The sequence below is a fragment of the Polypterus senegalus genome, chromosome 14 (assembly GCF_016835505.1).
Source record: "Polypterus senegalus isolate Bchr_013 chromosome 14, ASM1683550v1, whole genome shotgun sequence".
In the NCBI taxonomy this organism is placed as follows: Eukaryota; Metazoa; Chordata; class Cladistia; order Polypteriformes; family Polypteridae; genus Polypterus; species Polypterus senegalus.
In genome coordinates, this window is record NC_053167.1 from 120,000,289 (window position 1) to 120,019,564 (window position 19,276).

Genomic DNA, 19,276 nt, shown 5'->3' on the forward strand with positions numbered 1-19,276 from the left:
ATGACCTCCCTCTTCTGAACACATGCTGACTGTTCAGAATAACTCCTGTCCTTGCCATGTGTTGCTCAATCTTATCCTTAATAATTCCATCCATTACTTTTCCTGTGATGCATGTTAAAGCTTACTGTCCTATAGTTTATTGGATCTGCCCTGTCACCCTTTTATATAATGGGATGATATTTGCCAATTTTATCCTTTGGAATCTCTCCAGTGCGCAGTGACTTCCTAAAAATATGTGTCAATCATTTATATATGTATGTACTCACAGCCTCTTCTCCTGATCCTTTCCTAATAAAGGGGTGTAAGATGCCAAAGGATACTGAGTAATGGGGTCTGTGCTGAAAACAGCAAGCACTCCCAGTTTAAAGTAACTGAGGGAGACCCAAGGCAAATGGCACACCACTCCTTTTTCTAGTGCATAGCGTTGTTGGAAGGCATCAGCCTAGACTCACACAGCTTAGGCCTGCGATTTATTTACATGTGAAATCACAAAGTTTTCAGACGCCTTCACTTTCAGCACACTTTATTGTATTGTAGGTTTAATTTTAAATGGATACTCCCAGTATTAAAGTGGAGAAGGAGAAACAAACTGTCATTGCCTTTACTTCACTATTGGCTCGTAGATTTATCTCGTTCAACTGAAAGAATCCCACCCTGCCTCTTTTAAGTAACTGGGCAACTGATGTGCTATACTATTTGAAATTGGAAAAAATCTAATTCTTTCTTAGAGGATCTGTTCAAAACTTTTTTAAAACCTGGCCGGATCTAATCAATCATATTTTAGAATAAGCATTTATATGGGGGAGAAAGACTCTTTTCCCTTTTTACTACTCTGAAAAGTTTTGTTCTGGCTGTTGGCCATCCTCTGTTCCTCATGGGTGGGGGTTGAATTGAATTTAGTTTTGTTAAGTTTGACTTGTTTGTATGGAATATTACATGCTATTAATAAATTCAATGAAAGTTTTAAAAAAAATTTAAATAGATTCGTTTGCCATTTTTACCTATCAATATTCACTCAATAACCCATAATGACAAAGTGAAGAACGGTTTACAACTTTGGTAAAATCAGCTCTTTGCAGGTTGTTTTTTTCACATCCTTTAGATCTCTTCCACACATAATGATTTAAATGGTAAATTAATTAAATACGTATAGTGCCCTCCTTGATTTACCCCTCTGCCCCGCAGTTTAAAATTACAAATCAAACAATTTAGATGTGATTACACATTGCAGACTTTCATTTAAGGGTACCTGCATACATTTCCATCACACCACGTAGAAGTGACAACACTTTTTCTTCATGGTTTTTCCATTTCAGGACATAAAAGCAGTGTTAAAAGCAGTGCTGTGGTAACAGACAACACCCCAGTAAGATTAGGTCTGCACCAGTGATCTTCTTGAAGTTCTCACCTTTTTGAACTGGTTGAACTGCTCTGGAAAACATCCTTCACTTTTTCTGTTCCAAAGAAGGCTGGTGCCTCTTCACCAAATGACTACACACCAGTAGACTCTTGTCTCACATCATGAAGATCTTTTAGTGACTGGTAGCTGGTGATGTGGCATAATGAGGTTGTGGGCTCAAATCCCACTACTGACACCGTGTGACCCTGAGCAAGTCACTTCACCCACATGTGCTCCAAATGGAAAAACAAAAAAAGAAATGTAACCAGTTGTACCTCAAATGCTGTAAGTTGCTTCGAATAAAAGCGTTGGCTAAATAAATGTAAATGGTAGTGCACAGTAGTAGATGAGATAATTAAAAAATAGATATTGCATCTATCTATCTATCTATCTATCTATCTATCTATCTATCTATCTATCTATCTATCTATCTATCTATCTAAATCAGGGACCTCCAACTCCAGTCCTGGGGCCTCATGTATAAACGGTGCGTACGCACAAAAATGTAGCGTACGAACGTTTCCATGTTCAATTCGCGATGTATAAAACCTAAACTTGCCGTAAAGCCACGCACATTTCCACAGTAGCTCATACCCTGGCATACGCAAGTTCTGCGCTCGGTTTTGCAGAGTGGCGGCACCCAGCATCAAAGCAGTGCTTTTGCTCCAGTGTGGTTTCCCTTTCTTTTTTAGATCCACACGGACCTCGCAGTTCAAAAACAGTTTCATCCCAACAACTCTAAATGCACTCAATCAGTCCATCAAGTGCTCCTTGTAGAACTGTTTGTACTTATCAATACAATCACCTCACTGTAAATTTGTGATACAGTTATAATATTGCACAACCTGAGCCACTTTATAAAGCGCATATTTACATATGATAACGATATCATTTTTAAGATGAAATGCAGCTAAATATGTTTATTATATTATACAGATAAAACTTGAACTAAATGATATCAAATATACATCTCAGTATTTAAATACTGTAATATCATGAATGCAATGGATTCTGTGTCCTGTCGGAGGAAGAGAAAGCCCGTTTAAGAATCACGTAGTGATTCACACACGTAGAGCACATAGAAGATCAAATACAAAACAAAGCATTTAATGTGCTACTTTAGTTACAATGGGATTTGAAAAGCTAGTAAAATGATGAAGTTTATGATGTTCTACTTTAATGACAAAATAAACTATATAATTAAAGTGGAAATTTCAAGATTAAAGTTGACATTTCGTGTTTTTTCCCACTGTATGCCTATTTTTTTTCTCTGTACCCTAATAATCTTTCATATGACTCTCAGACGGTGGGCTACGACTCGCCTTTTCACGGCGACTTTGATATCTGACAACTTCTTTTTTATTTCATGCACTGTGCAACTTTGTGAACTTGAGCTTTTGAGTTTCTCCGACACTCTATGTCACCCGATCAACTTCCTTCTGTTGTTTATAAAAGCGTTTAAACTAACAAATAGTATGTTTTTCCTTTGCCTCCACTTGGTATTCACTGAAATTCTTCTATTTCCCCCCGTGCTTTTCCCATTGTCTTTTCACAGAACGCTGAGCTTAAGGGCTATTTATATTGATTTGCATATTTAAAGAGGTGTAATTCTGGCAGGAGTTGGGGTGGGGCAGCAGGCGCCTACACGTGCGTTGCTTTTCACGCTGACCGGGATTTATGTAACGCAAGAACGTGGAAGTTGGCTAAAGCACAGATTTATGCATCTGGATTTTTTTGTGCATATGAACATTTCCGCTTTTGTCCGTATGCCATGTTATAGTGTGAATTCTTTGCACGGCGTTATGCATGAGGCCCCTGGAGAGCTACTGTGGCTGCAGGTTTTCTTTCTAACCCTTTTCTTTATTAGTGACCAGAGTTTGCTGCTAATTATCTTTATTCTAATTTTAATTGATGCACATCTTAAGACTCAGGCCCCTTAATTATTTCTTTTTTACTTAATTAGCATCAAAATAATATTAAGACACAAAATGTACCAACACATAAACAACAACTTGCATCCATCACACAATTACAAAAAATAAAGAAATGTGAAGGCATCAGTAATGTTGATCTGCTCAGGTGCACAAAACATTTTGACAGCCAGCGCTCTTAAAAAACAAAATTAACAGGTTTTGGAAATGTCTGCCATGGCAGAATGAGCACCATGGAATTAAATAACGGGTTTAATTAGCCACGAGAATTGGCTTCAAATTAAGAAACTGAATGAAGTGAAGTTGGTTTCGGTTTGAGGCTCCAACTTAGTTAGTCAACTGTTGGCTCACTTCACATCAAATTTATGTTTAGGTGCTTGCAACCACAGTAGCTCTGGAGATGGAGACCCCTGATCTAAAAGTTTCTGTGTAAAATCAAATTCCCCCTGGGGATAAATAAAGTCCTGTCTACTCATCAAAATTCACACACACGCATGCATACACATACAAAGGATGAACATACAAATGCCACGGATAACTATGCTCAGACAGGGGTATACACCTACAAAGTATTAGTAAGCAGCACTAAACACTGTGTCACCATGCTGCCTCTTTCAAACAAATCATCTTCACAAAACACCATTTTTTGGCTTTACGTTGTTAGCCCCTCTAGTATTTTTTTCTCAGCTGTGCTCCTGAACATTTAGGATGAGACTTTCTTTTTATAATATCTGACACCAACTCCAACTATGTCTTCTATGCCTTCAAATTGGCTTCATCCCCTCCACCTCCACCTTGGTATATCTAATAAAATTTAGGAAAGAACATTTTTTTAGACATTTTGATGCTACTACAATCAAGCTTCCTGTGGCAGGATGTAGTACTCTGAGTGTGATTTCTAAACAGAGCCATAAATCTTACTTGTGTGTGCTATGTCAGGCTCCTGTTTGTAGTCACTGATGCCATAAGAAGTTTCAGGTCTCTGTGACCCGCCAGTGGATTGAATGGCTTGGGACTATAGTTGGACTGAAATCAGTTTCCATTAAAATGTATAAATGTTTTTACTTTTTTAGAACATAACAATATAGTTTTTTGGATAGTAAAATCAGAAATAAAAAGGAATACAGTTAATAAAAGGTCCCTTTACTTAATTATTATAAGGTCTGCATATTTGAATTGTATTATCACCTGATATGTAGTGCCTTTCAAAGAGAACAGCACCCTAAAGCACATTATACAGAGTAATGGAGCTGACAGAATGTGCATTTCCCCCTGCTGTGCAGCTGATCTCCCTCCTTGTGCTTACCATTACAATAACTGGCTCCAGTGATCCGTGATCCTGATTGGTACAAAGTTCAGGAAATAAATGGACGCTTCATCCTTTGAATTGCCACTATTCACTTCACATGACATGGCTATTCATTCAGCTGATATCTTTCCAACACACTCACCGGCTGGTGCATAAGCATCGGGGCTCAGACTCTCTCATCAGTTAAAATGAAACAAAAATCATCATCAAGCCGTCATGGCAGCGCTGCTCAGCTCAGTTCATAGGGGGCAACAGTAGCCACAGGTTTTCATTCTTACCGGTCACTTAATCACTTGGACATAATTGGTCCTCATTTTCTCTACTGTTTTTTTTTTTATCTTTCAGTGTTTTATCTATGAAATTGCAATTAAGCATAGGTATGAAATATACAGTGCCTAAATAAAAAAGTAACTCCATTGGAAACTTTCATATTATTTTGTTATACAAGATTGAATCACAGTGGATTTAACTTGGCTTTTTTGACATTGATGAACAGAAAATGACTCTTTAATGTCAAAATCAAAACAGATCACTGCAAAGTGGTCTAAAATAATTGTAAATGTTAAACAGAAAATAATTGATCTCATAAGTATTCACCCCCATTAATGTGACACCCTTAAGTCAGCACTGAGGCAGCCAATTGGTGTTAGACGTCACAGAATTTATTCAATGGAGATCACCAGTCTGGGGCTTCAGTTCATTGTAGCATAAATGCATTTGAATGTGAAAAGGCTGACATGTGGTGAGCCACTATGGTGGACTACACAATAAAGACAACAGCAACATCATGAAAAGGTGAGTGCCAAGCACAAGTCAGGTGATGGAGACAAGAAAATACTCAAGTCACTGAATATACAATACAATTACAATTTATTTGTGTAAAGCCCAAAATCACACAAGGAGTGCCGCAATGGGCTTTAACAGGCCCTGCCTTTTGACAGCCCGTCAGCCTTGACTTTATAAGAAAAAAAGAAAAACTCCCAAAAAAAAAACCCTTGTAGGGAGAAAAAATGGAAGAAACCTTGGGAAAGGCAGTTCAAAAAGAGACCCCTTTCCAAGTAAGTTGGGAGTGCAGTGGGTGTCAAAAAGAAGGGGGTCAATACAATATAATACACAAAACAGAACACAAGTAATCCTCGATACAATATAATAGTGCAATAGAAATATTATAAGTTCAGAGCAGAATTTAACAGTAGATGATATCACATAATACGATTTGGATTTCAGAGTCCTGGAGATATCAGCCATTAAGCTGCCTCCCCCATTTGGCCATTCCATAGCTGAGTCAGTGCTGGGCCAGCCAATCCGATGAAAGGACCCCTCTACCTGATGATTCCTGCGATCCCCCATCAGGGATGACTTTACCTTAGGCAGACAAAACAACTTGGCAGGTGGGCCGTGGCACCAAGTGTCACATTTGAGTACCGAGAGTAGAAAAAGAATAGGTGAGGGTTAGTAACAAATTATGACTATCATGTTACTTATGTTTTAGTACTAATGACCAACAACAGAATATCCTTTGAAGTCATGTATATGTTCCCTCTCTGATTGATAATTCAGCATCATAAAATGCTTTTCACTGTTGTGCGGATGACACACAGCTGTATCTTCCTCTGAAGCCAAATAATAAAGGCTTAATAGTAAACTCTTTGATTGCTTCAAGGGTATTACATGCTAGTAATTTTCTCCAGCTAAATGAAAATGGGACAGAAATGTTGCTTTTTGGTCCTCCTATTGCCGTAGCAGTTTCTCTTACAACCTTGATCCTCTTTCCCAGTGTCTTAATTTGTATTAAAAACATTTCGGGGGGATTTTTGACTTTACCTCCTGTTTCGACAGAGTGATAAATGCAGTGATCAAGGCAGTTTTTACAATCTTAGAAATATACCTAAATTAAACCTTTTTTATTAACTAACTAGCCAACGCCCTCCGTAGCATACGGCGGTGTAAGAATAGGAACAAAAAATGGTGAGAAAGGAATTCAGAAATCAGGAAGAAAGAAATACTTCTTGAAAGACGCAGTTGTGAATAGGTGTTTTGCTGGAGACGACAGATAATGAGTCGAAATAGCTAACCTAGAAAAAGCCACATACAACCGACCGTGGCTGAAGACTGGTTCTTATAGATTAACGTAAATCTTTGCAAACGTTTGTCCTTGGGACTTATTGATAGTCATGGAGAAGGCGAGTCTGAGTGGGAATTGTGTGCGTTTAAATTTAAAAGGGAGATTGATGTCGGAAAGAAGGAGAGAGATTCTGGGAATGAAGATTTTTTCAGAATTTTGGAAAGCGAACAGTTTGCACTCAATAATCTCTCTCTTATATATATTTCTCTTCTGGTTCGTTCTGCTTCCTCTTCATACCTGGTCTCCCCCCACATGCAGCCCACACAGCATTTCTCGATTCATATTCCTCCTCTTCCAAACCCTTCCCCATGCTGGCTGTGGCCTCCTATACACCCCCATGCCACTTTTCTCGATTCCCATTAGTCCTTTGGACTACTGCGTTCCCCGCTTCTCTCTCATGACCCCATTGTTGTCACATCACCGCCGAAGTGAAAGGTCACACGGTCAGGCTAGATATAGGGCCGTGACGTGACCGGGTTTACCTTTAGTCGGCTGGACTGCTGTAATTCACTGTATTTTGATATTGGTCAGTCCTCTTTAGCTCATCTACAGCTGATTGGCTTCTCTTTGCTGGCTGCCTGTCAAGTATAGGATTGTGTATACTGTGATTTGTGTCTGATGCTCCAAATAACCTGACTCCTATGTACATATCTCCAAGTATTCCATTTGCCAGGTTGTTCAGATCCTCTTCACAATTTCTTGAGGTAGTACAACATGCTTGATAGATAATGCCACACATGCGCGATTAGGCGGCAGCCAACAGATTTTATACAGAATGCTTATGCCTTTTGTTCTCACCTTTCAGGAAAAAAGATGAGTGAACAGTGTACCCTTTGGAATTCGGCCACAACAACATGCATCCACTACTCCTCCAGGTTCCGTAGATCTGACACAACAAGATGACTTTACTTCCCATCCACTCCTGATGACCACACTTCCACTTTCGCTCCATATAATCATCCATCCATCCATTTCCCAACCCGCTGAATCTGAACACAGGGTCACGGGGGTCTGCTGGAGCCAATCCCAGCCAACACAGGTCACACGGCAGGAACCAATACCAGGCAGAGTGCCAACCCACCTTAGGGCACACACAAACACAACAAGCACACACTAGGGCCAATTTAGAATCATCAATCCACCTAACCTGCATGTCGTTGGACTGTGGGAGGAAACCGGCGCGCCCGGAGGAAACCCATGCAGACACGGGGAGAACATGCAAACTCCACGCAGGGAGGATCTGGGAAGCGAACTCGGGTCTCCTAACTGTGAGGCATCAGCGGTACCACTGCGCAACCGTGCCGCCCACGTATAATCATCTCTGGTCTAATTTTCCACTAGAAAATGTCATTTCCTGTCTGTCTGATATAAAAGTCCTCCTTGTTTTACTCATCAGTGTCTCATGAAAAGTCTGGTTGTCTTTTTTGAGTTATGGTGCAAAAAGGCTATTCCATGACGTGCAGTATACAAACCATCTAAGCGACTTCCAAGAGCCAAAACAGTAGTAGACTGAGTGAGACCTCATGTGCATATAACTGCATGCGAGGAAACTTTGAACTGATATTGCAAACTCCTATTGGGAAGGAGCTAACATCACCACATCCAAGACAGTTGAAGGACTACTAAAACATCATAGGAGAAAGCTCTGCTGGAATTTAAAATGCTCACACGGATCCTAGGGGTCTTCTTTGGGCCAATCCTGGATGTTGATCATTTTTGGAACAGTGAGGACAGCGAAAGGTGCTTTGTGTTGTAGATCTCCAATTTAATAATGGTGAAGGCAACCACCGGGGAAGTGAGGTGGTGAGCTTTGTGCTTACTGAACTCTTACTGTTCATGTTCATATTTTGTTATCTTGGGTGGATTTATTGTTTGAAGGTACAAACTTTTTGTTTTTAATTAGGGTTCCAGAAGGCGCATAACTTGAAAATAGTTGTACATAGTGCTGTATTTTTCATCTTTCTTTGAGTTTATCATTTTGTGAGTCAACTGACAGCGTGTTGATTTGCATGTCACTTATGTTTTGATAATTGCTTTTGTGCACGATACTGCAATAAAGGAAAGTTTTGTTTGCACCTTATCAAATGTCAGTGACATACAGTATCTCATTTATTATTACTTTTCGTTCAATTACAAGAACTACTAACTGTCAAGGTTGTGGAAGGAAACGCCTTGACACAAGAAAAGGTTTGGGGCAGCCACCTGTATACTTGAAATAAGGATGCGAAACTAAGTAATTAGATGCAAGGTTGTTTACAGATTTGAGTCCAAAACAGAACTTACTAACAGAAGGAAGATGGCAAGTTTTTAAGGTCGGTTAGTGGAAGTGATGTCATCAGGCCCAGAAGTGACATCATCAAGCCTGGAACCAGAAATGGCGTCATTGGGCCCAGGCAGAATTTCCCGTGTTTGGTCTGAAGGATTATTGCACTCTGCCACGGCCTGCTGAGGAATTACCTTCTTTTGAGCCCTTTGGCTGCTTTCCATGCACACGTGTGTGACAAGCTTGAGGAAAAACAAGGCATCAGCAAACATTCTAGTTTTGATGAGAACATAACTGAGAATTTAGGCTATCAGACTCAAAGCTATGTTTGGCATAAGACAAATTTGGCACATTATCAAAAACACGCCAGCCCCACCGTGTAACATGGTGACAGAATCAGACTGTGGGGATGCTTCTCTGCAACAGACACTGGAAGGCTTGTGAGGGTACATGGGAAAAATGAAGACAAGCAAAATACAGGGACATCCCGGAAGAAGGCCTGATCTGCACCTTGGGAAAAGCTTTGTTTGCATCAGGTTTGCCTAATTGTTGCAGCATACTGATGTAGGGCATGGAAATGGACTGAAAGGAGCCATAAGAAGAACACACACTGGCAGTCAATGATTTATTCTGCAAGCGTCCACAGTAGAGGGTGAAAAAGGACAGGAGCTCGTCTGTATAAAGTGCCAAGGTAAAAAAGGGTCCTACCAGACTGACAGTAAGCCTGCCTTTTTCCCCTCAGGATTTCAGTGAGCACCAGGAATGCCCTAAAGGGGAATGCTGAGATTTTGTTCATTGTAAATTAATGTAGGGAACTCAGAAACAGGCATGCTTGCCTAACTGTTTAAGTATTTATTAGGGCTCAGGGGTGCAGTGGCATAAACATCTTTAAGAAGGCACTTTAATTTTGCACCTCCACAACACTCCATGAGCCAAGAATTTCGTTAGAGGATAGTTTGGAAGTAACCCCGGGGTGAGAGACACTGGGACCATTTGAGGGAAAAAGTGTTGTCTGGTGTCCCATCAAACTGGTTACATTTAGTCAAGTCATATTCATTCAGAAATATTAATCTCCCCATGAAAGCCCTGTGCTCTTCACCTGGAAGTGCTATCAGTGATGAGGCTGACATGGAGAAGTGCATTTTGTAACAGATCTCTGCACTGAATAATGCAATGCAAACTATGTTTACTGAACCGAGGTCTGATCTTAATGCACTCAAAAGCAACCACAATAACATGGGTGGTGAGGTATAAGATCTGATGCTCTCCTCTTTGTGGCAATATGGAGTTTCTAAGGAAAGAGACTGCTGTCCTGCACAGGAACAGGACTAACTTGAGGGACTGATCTTAAAAAAGTAATATAGAAAAAAAGTTTTAAATAATAATTCAGTGAACAAAATTTTAGTGTATCCTTTGCTAGTCATTAAAACGCAGTCTTGGCCAGAAGATGGTATATTTTTGCACAATACAATCACGTCTAAATTCAAATGAATCTATTCATAGACCATTTAAAACAACCTTAAAGAACTGTTGTGGTAGACTCATGGCTACTTTATTGTTTACTTGTCCCTTAAATGTACAATGGATTCACAAGATATCCAGACCCCTTCACTTTCTGAATATTTTATTGTGTTGTCGATTTGTTTTCATGGATAAGTTTGTCATTTGTTCCCACCAATCTACACTCACTAACCCATAATGACAAAGTGAAGACATATTTTCAGAAAGGTTTGCAAATTTATTAAAAATCAAAAACTGAATTCTCTCATTCATTTAAGTATATAGACCTCAAATCTAGCACTTTGTAGAAGCCCCTAAAATGTATAAGTCATCAATATACACTAATTTACCCATAATGAAAAAGTGAATTAAATGTGTCATAAATCTACACTTGTTTACCCATAATGGCAAAGTGAAAACATGTTTTCAGAAAGGTTTGCAAATTTAATAAAAATTAAAAACTGAAATCTCTAATATAATTATATAGAGCCTTATTAGTTTGGTACTTTGTAGAAACCTCTACAGTAAAGTAAGCCTGTGGGAATATATTAGACAGCAAGTGAACAGTCTGTTCTTGAAGGTGTCAGTCATTATCCATCCATCCATTATCCAACCTGCTATATCCTTATACAGGAGTCTGCTGGAGCCAATCCCAGCCAACACAGGGTGTAAGGCAGGAACAAACCCCAAGCAGGGAGCCAGCCCACTGTAGGCCACACAGACACACCAAGCACAATTTAGGATCGCCAATGCACCTAACATGCATGTCTTTGGACTGTAGGAGGAAACCCACGCAGACACGAGGAGAACATGCAAACTCCACGCAGGGAGGACCCAGGAAGCGAACCCAGGTCTCCTAACTGCGAGTCATCAATCTACACTCAGGTACCCATAATGAAAAAGTTAAAATATGTTTTCATAATGGTGTGTAAATTTACTAAAAATCAAAAATTGAAACCTCTCATTCATATTGTGGTCAGGTATATCCTGTTTTGTTTAATTCTCCTTCAGATAAGTCCAGAGCTTGATTGGGGTCCACAAGAGGCAAACTGAACTGATTGAATGCTGTTTAGAAAGTGTATTTAAGGACCTCCAATTCATACCATGTCATGAAGTACAAGAAACTCTCAGTAGACCATCATGAGGTATAGATCAGGGCAAGGGGATAAAACCATTTCCCAGGAACAAAGTGGCCTCAATAATTGTGAAAAGGAAGACATTTGGAACCACTATGACTCTGAGCAACCGGGAAACAAGGAATCAACAAGGAGGTAAACAAGAACCAAATGGTCATCCTAACAGAGCTTCAGAATCCCACTGCTGAGATTGGAGAACCTATCATAAGGACAACCTCCTCAGCAGCAGTCCATCAATCAGGTGTAAATGACAGAGTGGCTAGATGGAAAGCCACTCTTAAATAAGAGGCATTTGACAGTTTAAAGGACTCTGAGAGCAGGAAAAAGATTCTCTGGTCTGATGAGGCAAAAATTGTTCTCTTTGGGCAAAACTGCCAGCACTATGTTTGGCAAAGACCATGCACTGCTCATCACCTGCCAAATACCAACACTATGCTTAACCATGATGGAGGCAGCATCATACTCTGGGGGTGTTTCTCTGTAGCAGGGACAGGGAGACAGGTCAGAATTGAGGGATGCATGAATGATGAGAGGTTCTTGAAGGAAATTGGCTCCAGAGTGTATGTGATCTCAGACTGGGGTGACAGTTTACCTTTCAGCATGACAATGATCCAAAGTATAAAACCAAGGCAATGCTGGTGTTACTTCAGGACAAGTCCCTGACTGTTTCTGACTGTCCCTGCCAAAGTCCATGCTTAAATGTCATAGAACATCTTTGGAAGTATGTGAAGATGGCAGTTTACAGACACGTCTAATTAAATCTAATGGAGCTTTAAGGGATTTGCCAGGAGGAATGGGATAAACTGCCCAAATCCAGGTATTCAATGCTTGTAGGAAATTACCCAAGAAGACTCAGTCTCTAATTGCGATCAAAAGGGGTTTCTACAAAGTATTGAATTCAGGGTTGGAATACTTCTATGAATGAGAGATTTCAGTTTTTGATGAATTTGCAAACCTTTCCAAAAATGTTTTCATTTTGTCATTATGGTTTACTGAGTGTAGATTGATGGGCAAAAATTGTAAATGTATCCATTTAAAATTAAATTTACAACACAATAAAGGAATCTGTATACTGAATCTACTGCAACTTTATAAAGCTTTTTTTTATTGTGGTCCATACTGCATATGTTAATAAAGTTTCTCTTTCTCTTCATGTTGGATTCACTGATCAAGTGATAAGCCAGCTGTATGGAGGTCAATGCAATGTTCTGTTCGCTGCAAGCTGTAGCTCACATCTGAATCAATAAATTGATTCCTGGGTTATGCATTCATTAGTTATTTGGATGTAGGTGGACAAATAATCATTGCCATAATATACTGTATATTTGTGTTGGTGTTTATTTAATTCTCTTTCTCTCTATGTAGACTATAAATATATATATATATATATATATATATATATATATATATATATATATATATATATATATATATATATATATATATATATATATATATATATATATATATATATATATATATATATATATATATATATATATATATATATATATATACAGGGTGTACATAACTTATTCAGTGAGCTACTCAAGTGAGTACCATCAGATGTAGTTTGGTACGCAATTCAATTCAAAAAGCTTTATTGGCATGACCATAAACAGTTTTGGCAAAGAAACTGAAAAAATGAAATAAAACAATTTCTATAACAGATTTATCAGTAAGGTAAATAATTAGGGTAAAGAATAAATACAGATACAACAACAATAATAATCAAATAAAAATATAGCAGCACCTTAAAAACAGGTAAGAATCAGAAATACCTGGTCACTCTATACAGAGTAAGGTTTTAATAAGTGCAACCTTCCTCACTGTCCTCGCTGTCTACCTTACAGTCCTCTACTTCAGCTTCCTGCATGGTAGATGATGATGCTGCAGATGCATCTCCCTCTCCTTAGCTGTCTCCATTCACAGGTCAACCACTGGTTTTGGGTCAAAAGTCTCTGTGGTCTTCTTTGACTGGTGGATGTGACAGACGAGATCTGTGCTTGTTTTTTATTATGTTAAGATTTGAGAATCCCCTCTCACAGGCTGCACTGCTTGTAAGAGACAGTTTAACCAATTTGACAATGTTGGAGTAAAGATCTGGATTGCTTGTATTTATTATCTGGATCAAGTCATACACAGAGGATGCTGCCAAGCATTTCCCTGTTTGCTTTAAGCACATCCATTCTGTGACAGTTGTGACTTTGTCAAGACTCAGTGTGGCTTCATAATTCTGAAGAATGGTACAAACTGTTGCGATGCTAAAGCAATGTAAATCTTGTATTTCCTGAGGCCAAGTTGAAAGATCAAATACTAAGAAATGATCACATGTCTTCAGTGAGTCATATCTGATTCCAAACTCCTCAATTAACCCCCTGAGTAAGCTTATCTTGTCCCTATCAGCCTCAGCATTAGAAACAGTATATGCTCTGTAGTGGCATACAGCATCAAGCAAAAGTGTAAACTGTCCTATGGTCACCATGAGTTCATCCTTACATTCTCCAATGCTCAGCTTTTCCTTCTGAAACACAATGGATGTGGTCTTCAAAATCTTGCCAATGTCAAGCATGTTGCCCAGGAAACACTGAAACTGGTCTGTGCAGATATGCTGCAAGTCACTGTTATCACTCGTGGACAGTTGCATTTTAATGACTGGCAATAATCTTGATATTTTTAGCAGTGTGTCATGCCTCCATGCAAACCATCTGATATTATGAAATTTACCCAATTTCACAAAGGTGATCTCGTTCTCTTCACACAACTTCTTAAGCACAGCTGTATTTTTTGCTCCACCTTTTTGTAAATAAAACTGCAGCAGCTTGACCACAGAGCGATTAAAGGTCTCACAGTATGGAATGTTGCGATCAGCTGATCAGCTGGCTCGGCTTGTTGTTTCTTTGCAGGTGGTGAAACGCCAAAGTAGCTGCTTAATGTCTGTTGTTTTTTAGACATATTGGCAACACAAAATAATCAAAACCAAAAAGAAAACAACGTATATTAGCAACATGAGGTGTTGATCCCCTCTCTGAATGTCAGGTACGCACCGACGCCATAGGGACACAGATGACGCTACGCATTTACAATTTTTGTCGCACATGCGTGCCAGCATACCAGTTATGTGCATCCCTGTATGTATGTTTATATATATATATATATATATATATATATATATATATAAATATATATATATATATATATATATATATATATATATATATATATATATTGTCAGGGATGCCAGGGCCATGACCCGGCCGGGACGACATGAAGGACCGGATGTGGGTCTGCACCCACCCTGGATCACGTGGGGGTCGCCTTCCTGGTTGCTCTGGGGGCCACGGGTACAGGGCATGGAAGCCCTACCCTGCAGGGGCCCGTGGTCACCGCCAGGAGGCGCCCCAATGCCTTGGGGACCTGTTACCCCAGCACTTCTGCCACACCAGGAAGTGCTGGGGGAAAGAGTTAGGACGGAGCCCGGAGAGCTGCCGGGAGGACAGCTGGCACTTCCGCCACGCTGGGGCGTGGCCAGAGGAGGCATGCTGGTAACACCCGGAGCTCATCCGGGGACTGTTTAAAAGGGGCCGTCTCCATTCATTCGAGGCTAGAGTCGGAAGGAAGAAGGACGAGGCAAGAGAGGAGAGTGGAGGTGGCCCGAGAAGAAGGCATTTGTGGCCTGGACTGTGTTTATTGGGGTATTGTGCACTTTTGGACTGGGTCTTAGTGACCATTTATTGTAAATACTGTATTTAATAAACGTGTGGTGGTTTGAAGACAACATGTCCGCCTGTCTGTGTCCGGGTCGGCTCTGCATCTGGCGTAGTTGGCAGGATGCTCCGCCTGTTTCAAGGCGGGGACCTGTAACAAAAAATATTGTTGTGGACGGCCCGGCGCAGCAGGGGACCCCACCCACGTACCGCGGGTGCTGCGTGCACACAGCCCCGCGGGGTAAAGGAACCCCACGGACTGCCAGGGGTCCGCAGGAAGGCCATAGTTCCCTGATGAAGGCAGGTGGCGTGCATACCAGGAGTGCAGCGGTCTCCAACGAGCGCGCCGTTGCTGGAGGCGCCCAGGATGGCATGGCGTCAAGAGAGGCCACGCCGAGGATGGTTCCTTGGTTGGACGAGTCCAGGGAGGTGAGTTCCCTGCCTAGCGGCAGCCGGCCCACAGGAGCCGGGCGTGTTTTTTCTTTTATAGGCAGGGACTTCGCGAGGGCAGCGGAGGATGAGACGCTGCTGCTCGAGGCGCTGGCAACAGCAAGGCGGCCGGCAAGCACGTCGCCGCTGCAGAAGGGGAGCCAAGATGGCCGCGGACCAGAAGTCCCTCCCCCTGATAGGCACGCAATTGGACGGTGTGTCTTGTGTGCCCGGCTATGACTGCAGAGAGGCGGGACCAAGGAATGTCCATCACGGGCAGGGGGGAGACCTGATTGGGCCGGAGGAGAAGGCCCACAGGAAGTGGCCGGTGTCGGAGGCTGACAGACAGGTAGGCTCCGCGTCGGTTAACTTCCTGTCTTTGCTGTCTGCTCTGGCGGAGCTGGAGGCGTCCCTTCAGCCCACAGAGCAGCGTTTATTACAGATGCTACGTGCCCTCCGGGCTGAGGTGCTGGAACTGGAGAGGCGCTCGCGGCGCTGAGGATCTTTCGATCGGCAACGGGACGGCGCGATGCTGGAATCTCCAGCCAGAGAGGTACGGCGGAGACGGTAAGTACAGCCGACTCTGTACAGCATACGGGAGGGTCTGCCGAAAATGGTTGTGATAACAACGATCAATTTCGAGTAAGCAGCCCTCCGATAGGAGGTGCGGCCTGGCGGGCTGTATGCGCAGCAAGGGGGGAGTCCGTGAGGACGCTGAAGGGACACGGGCTGCTTAGTGCCCCGGGTCCTAGCGCCCTCCGCCCCGAGTCGGCTGCGGTCTCGCGCCACACTGTAGGGACGCAGACGGGAAAGAGGCACCTTTTCCATAAGGAGTCTCAAACCATCATGGCGTCCCAGAGTGAACGGAGGAATAAGAGGCTGGGTGCCGATTCCTCCGATATGTTGGGACGCGGTGCTGGGTGCACGCGTCCGGGTGCTGGCCGCCCTCTGCGGGGGCAGAGGGAATCCCTGAGGCCGGCGGAGAGAGCGCAGGCGGTGCCGGCGATTCTATCGTTGAGAGGGACACGGAAGCCGCGGAGAGGGTGCCGAACAGGCAAGTCCCGGGGTGCCGAGTGGAGGGGGGAACGCTGCCCGTGTGTGGCACGGGAAGGGTGCTTTGGCAGCGGTTCTGCCCCTGTCTTCTTTTTTGTAGGGACGGACCCCGGGCGAGCTGTAGGAACCCCTTCGTTGGAGACCTGCCCTCTGATGTCAGACCGTCTACGGAAGGATCTCTCTGCTGGTGCACGAATGCCACCACGGTTGGAGGAGGCTACAAGAGAGCGAGTGGCTCCGACCAAAGGGGCGTGGAGGCCTCGGAGGGGGTGCCGAACGAGGAGGCCCCGGGGGGAGCACAACCTGTGCGAGGCGCAGGGGAGCACCAAGTGGTGATGCTCAGGCCGTGTCTCCGCCCCTGTCCCTGCTTGGAGTGCGGGGCCAGACCACGGCTATCCTAGAGTTGGACCCGCTTCGGGGCAAAGCGGGATGGGACGCTTTTTCCCCCGAGTGGTCTTCGCTGGCTGTGGGGCAGTGTCAGGGATGCCAGGGGCCATGACCCGGCCGGGACGACATGAAGGACCGGATGTGGGTCTGCACCCACCCTGGATCACGTGGGGGTCGCCTTCCTGGTTGCTCTGGGGGCCACGGGTACAGGGCATGGAAGCCCTACCCTGCAGGGGCCCGTGGTCACCGCCAGGAGGCGCCCCAATGCCTTGGGGACCTGTTACCCCAGCACTTCTGCCACACCAGGAAGTGCTGGGGGAAAGAGTTAGGACGGAGCCTGGAGAGCTGCCGGGAGGACAGCCGGCACTTCCGCCACGCTGGGGCGTGGCCTGAGGAGGCATGCTGGGAACACCTGGAGTTAATCCAGGGACTGTTTAAAAGGGGCCGTCTCCATTCATTTGAGGCTGGAGTCGGGTGGAAGAAGGACGAGGCAAGAGAGGAGAGTGGAGGTGGCCCGAGAAGAAGGCATTTGTGGCCAGGACTGTGTTTATTGGGGTATTGTGCACTTTTGGACTGGGTCTTAGTGACCATTTATTGTAAATACTGTATTTAATAAACGTGTGGTGATTTGAAGACAACATGTCCGACTGTCTGTGTCCGGGTCGGCTCCACAATATATATATATATGTGTATACATATGTATATATATATATATATATATATACTGCTCAAAAGAATTAAAGGAACACTTTTAAATCAGAGTATAGCATAAAGTCAATGAAACTTATGGGATATTAATCTGGTCAGTTAAGTAGCAGAGGGGGTTGTTAATCAGTTTCAGCTGCTGTGGTGTTAATGAAATTAACAACAGGTGCACTAGAGGGGCAACAATGAGATGACCCCCAAAACAGGAATGGTTTAACAGGTGGAGGCCACTGACATTTTTCCCTCCTCATCTTTCTCATCAACTGTTTCTTCACTAGTTTTGCATTTGGCTACAGTCAGTGTCACTACTGGTAGCATGAGGCGATACTTGGACCCTACAGAGGTTGCACAGGTAGTCCAACTTCTCCAGGATGGCACATCAATATGTGTCATTGCCAGAAGGTTTGCTGTGTCTCCCTGCACAGTCTCAAGGGCATGGAGGAGATTCTAGGAGACAAGCAGTTACTCTAGGAGAGCTGGAGAGGGCCATAGAAGGTCCATAACCCATCAGCAGGACCAGTATCTGCTCCTTTGGGCAAGGAGGAACAGGATGAGCACTGCCTGAGCCCTACAAAATGACTTCCAGCAGGCCACTGGTGTGAATGTCTCTGACCAAACAACCAGAAAGACTTCATGAGGATGACCCAAGGGCCCCATGTCCTCTAATGGGCCCTGAGCTCACTGCCCAGCAGCATGCAGCTCGATTGGCATTCTCCATAGAATACCAGAATTGGCAGATGCACCACTGGTGCCCTTTTGGTGCTTTTTACAGATGAGAGCAGGTTCACCCTGAGCACATGACGGAAGTGAAAGGGTCTGGACAAGCCATGGAGAACATTATGCTGCCTGTAACATCATTCAGCATGAGCAGTTTGGTGGTGGGTTAATGATTGTCTGGGGAGGCATATCCATGGAGGGTCACACAGACCGCTACAGGCTTGACAAAGGCACCTTGGCTGCCATTAGGTATCAGGATGAAATCCTTGGACCCATTGTCAGACCCTATGATGGTACAGTGGCTCCTGGTACACGACAATTCCTGGCCTCATGTGGTGAGAGTATGCAGGCAGTTCCTGGAGGATGAAGGAATTGATACCACTGACTGGCCACCACACTTTCCTGACCTAAATCCAATAGAACACCTCTGGGACATTATGTTTTGGTCCATCCAATGCCACCAGGTTGCACCTCAGACTGTCCAGGAGCTCAGTGATGCCCTGGTCCAGATCTGGGAGGAGATCCCCCACAACACCATCTGTCATCTCATTAGAAGCATGCACCAATGTTGTCAGACATGTATACAAGAACACAGGGGCCATACAAAGTGCTGCG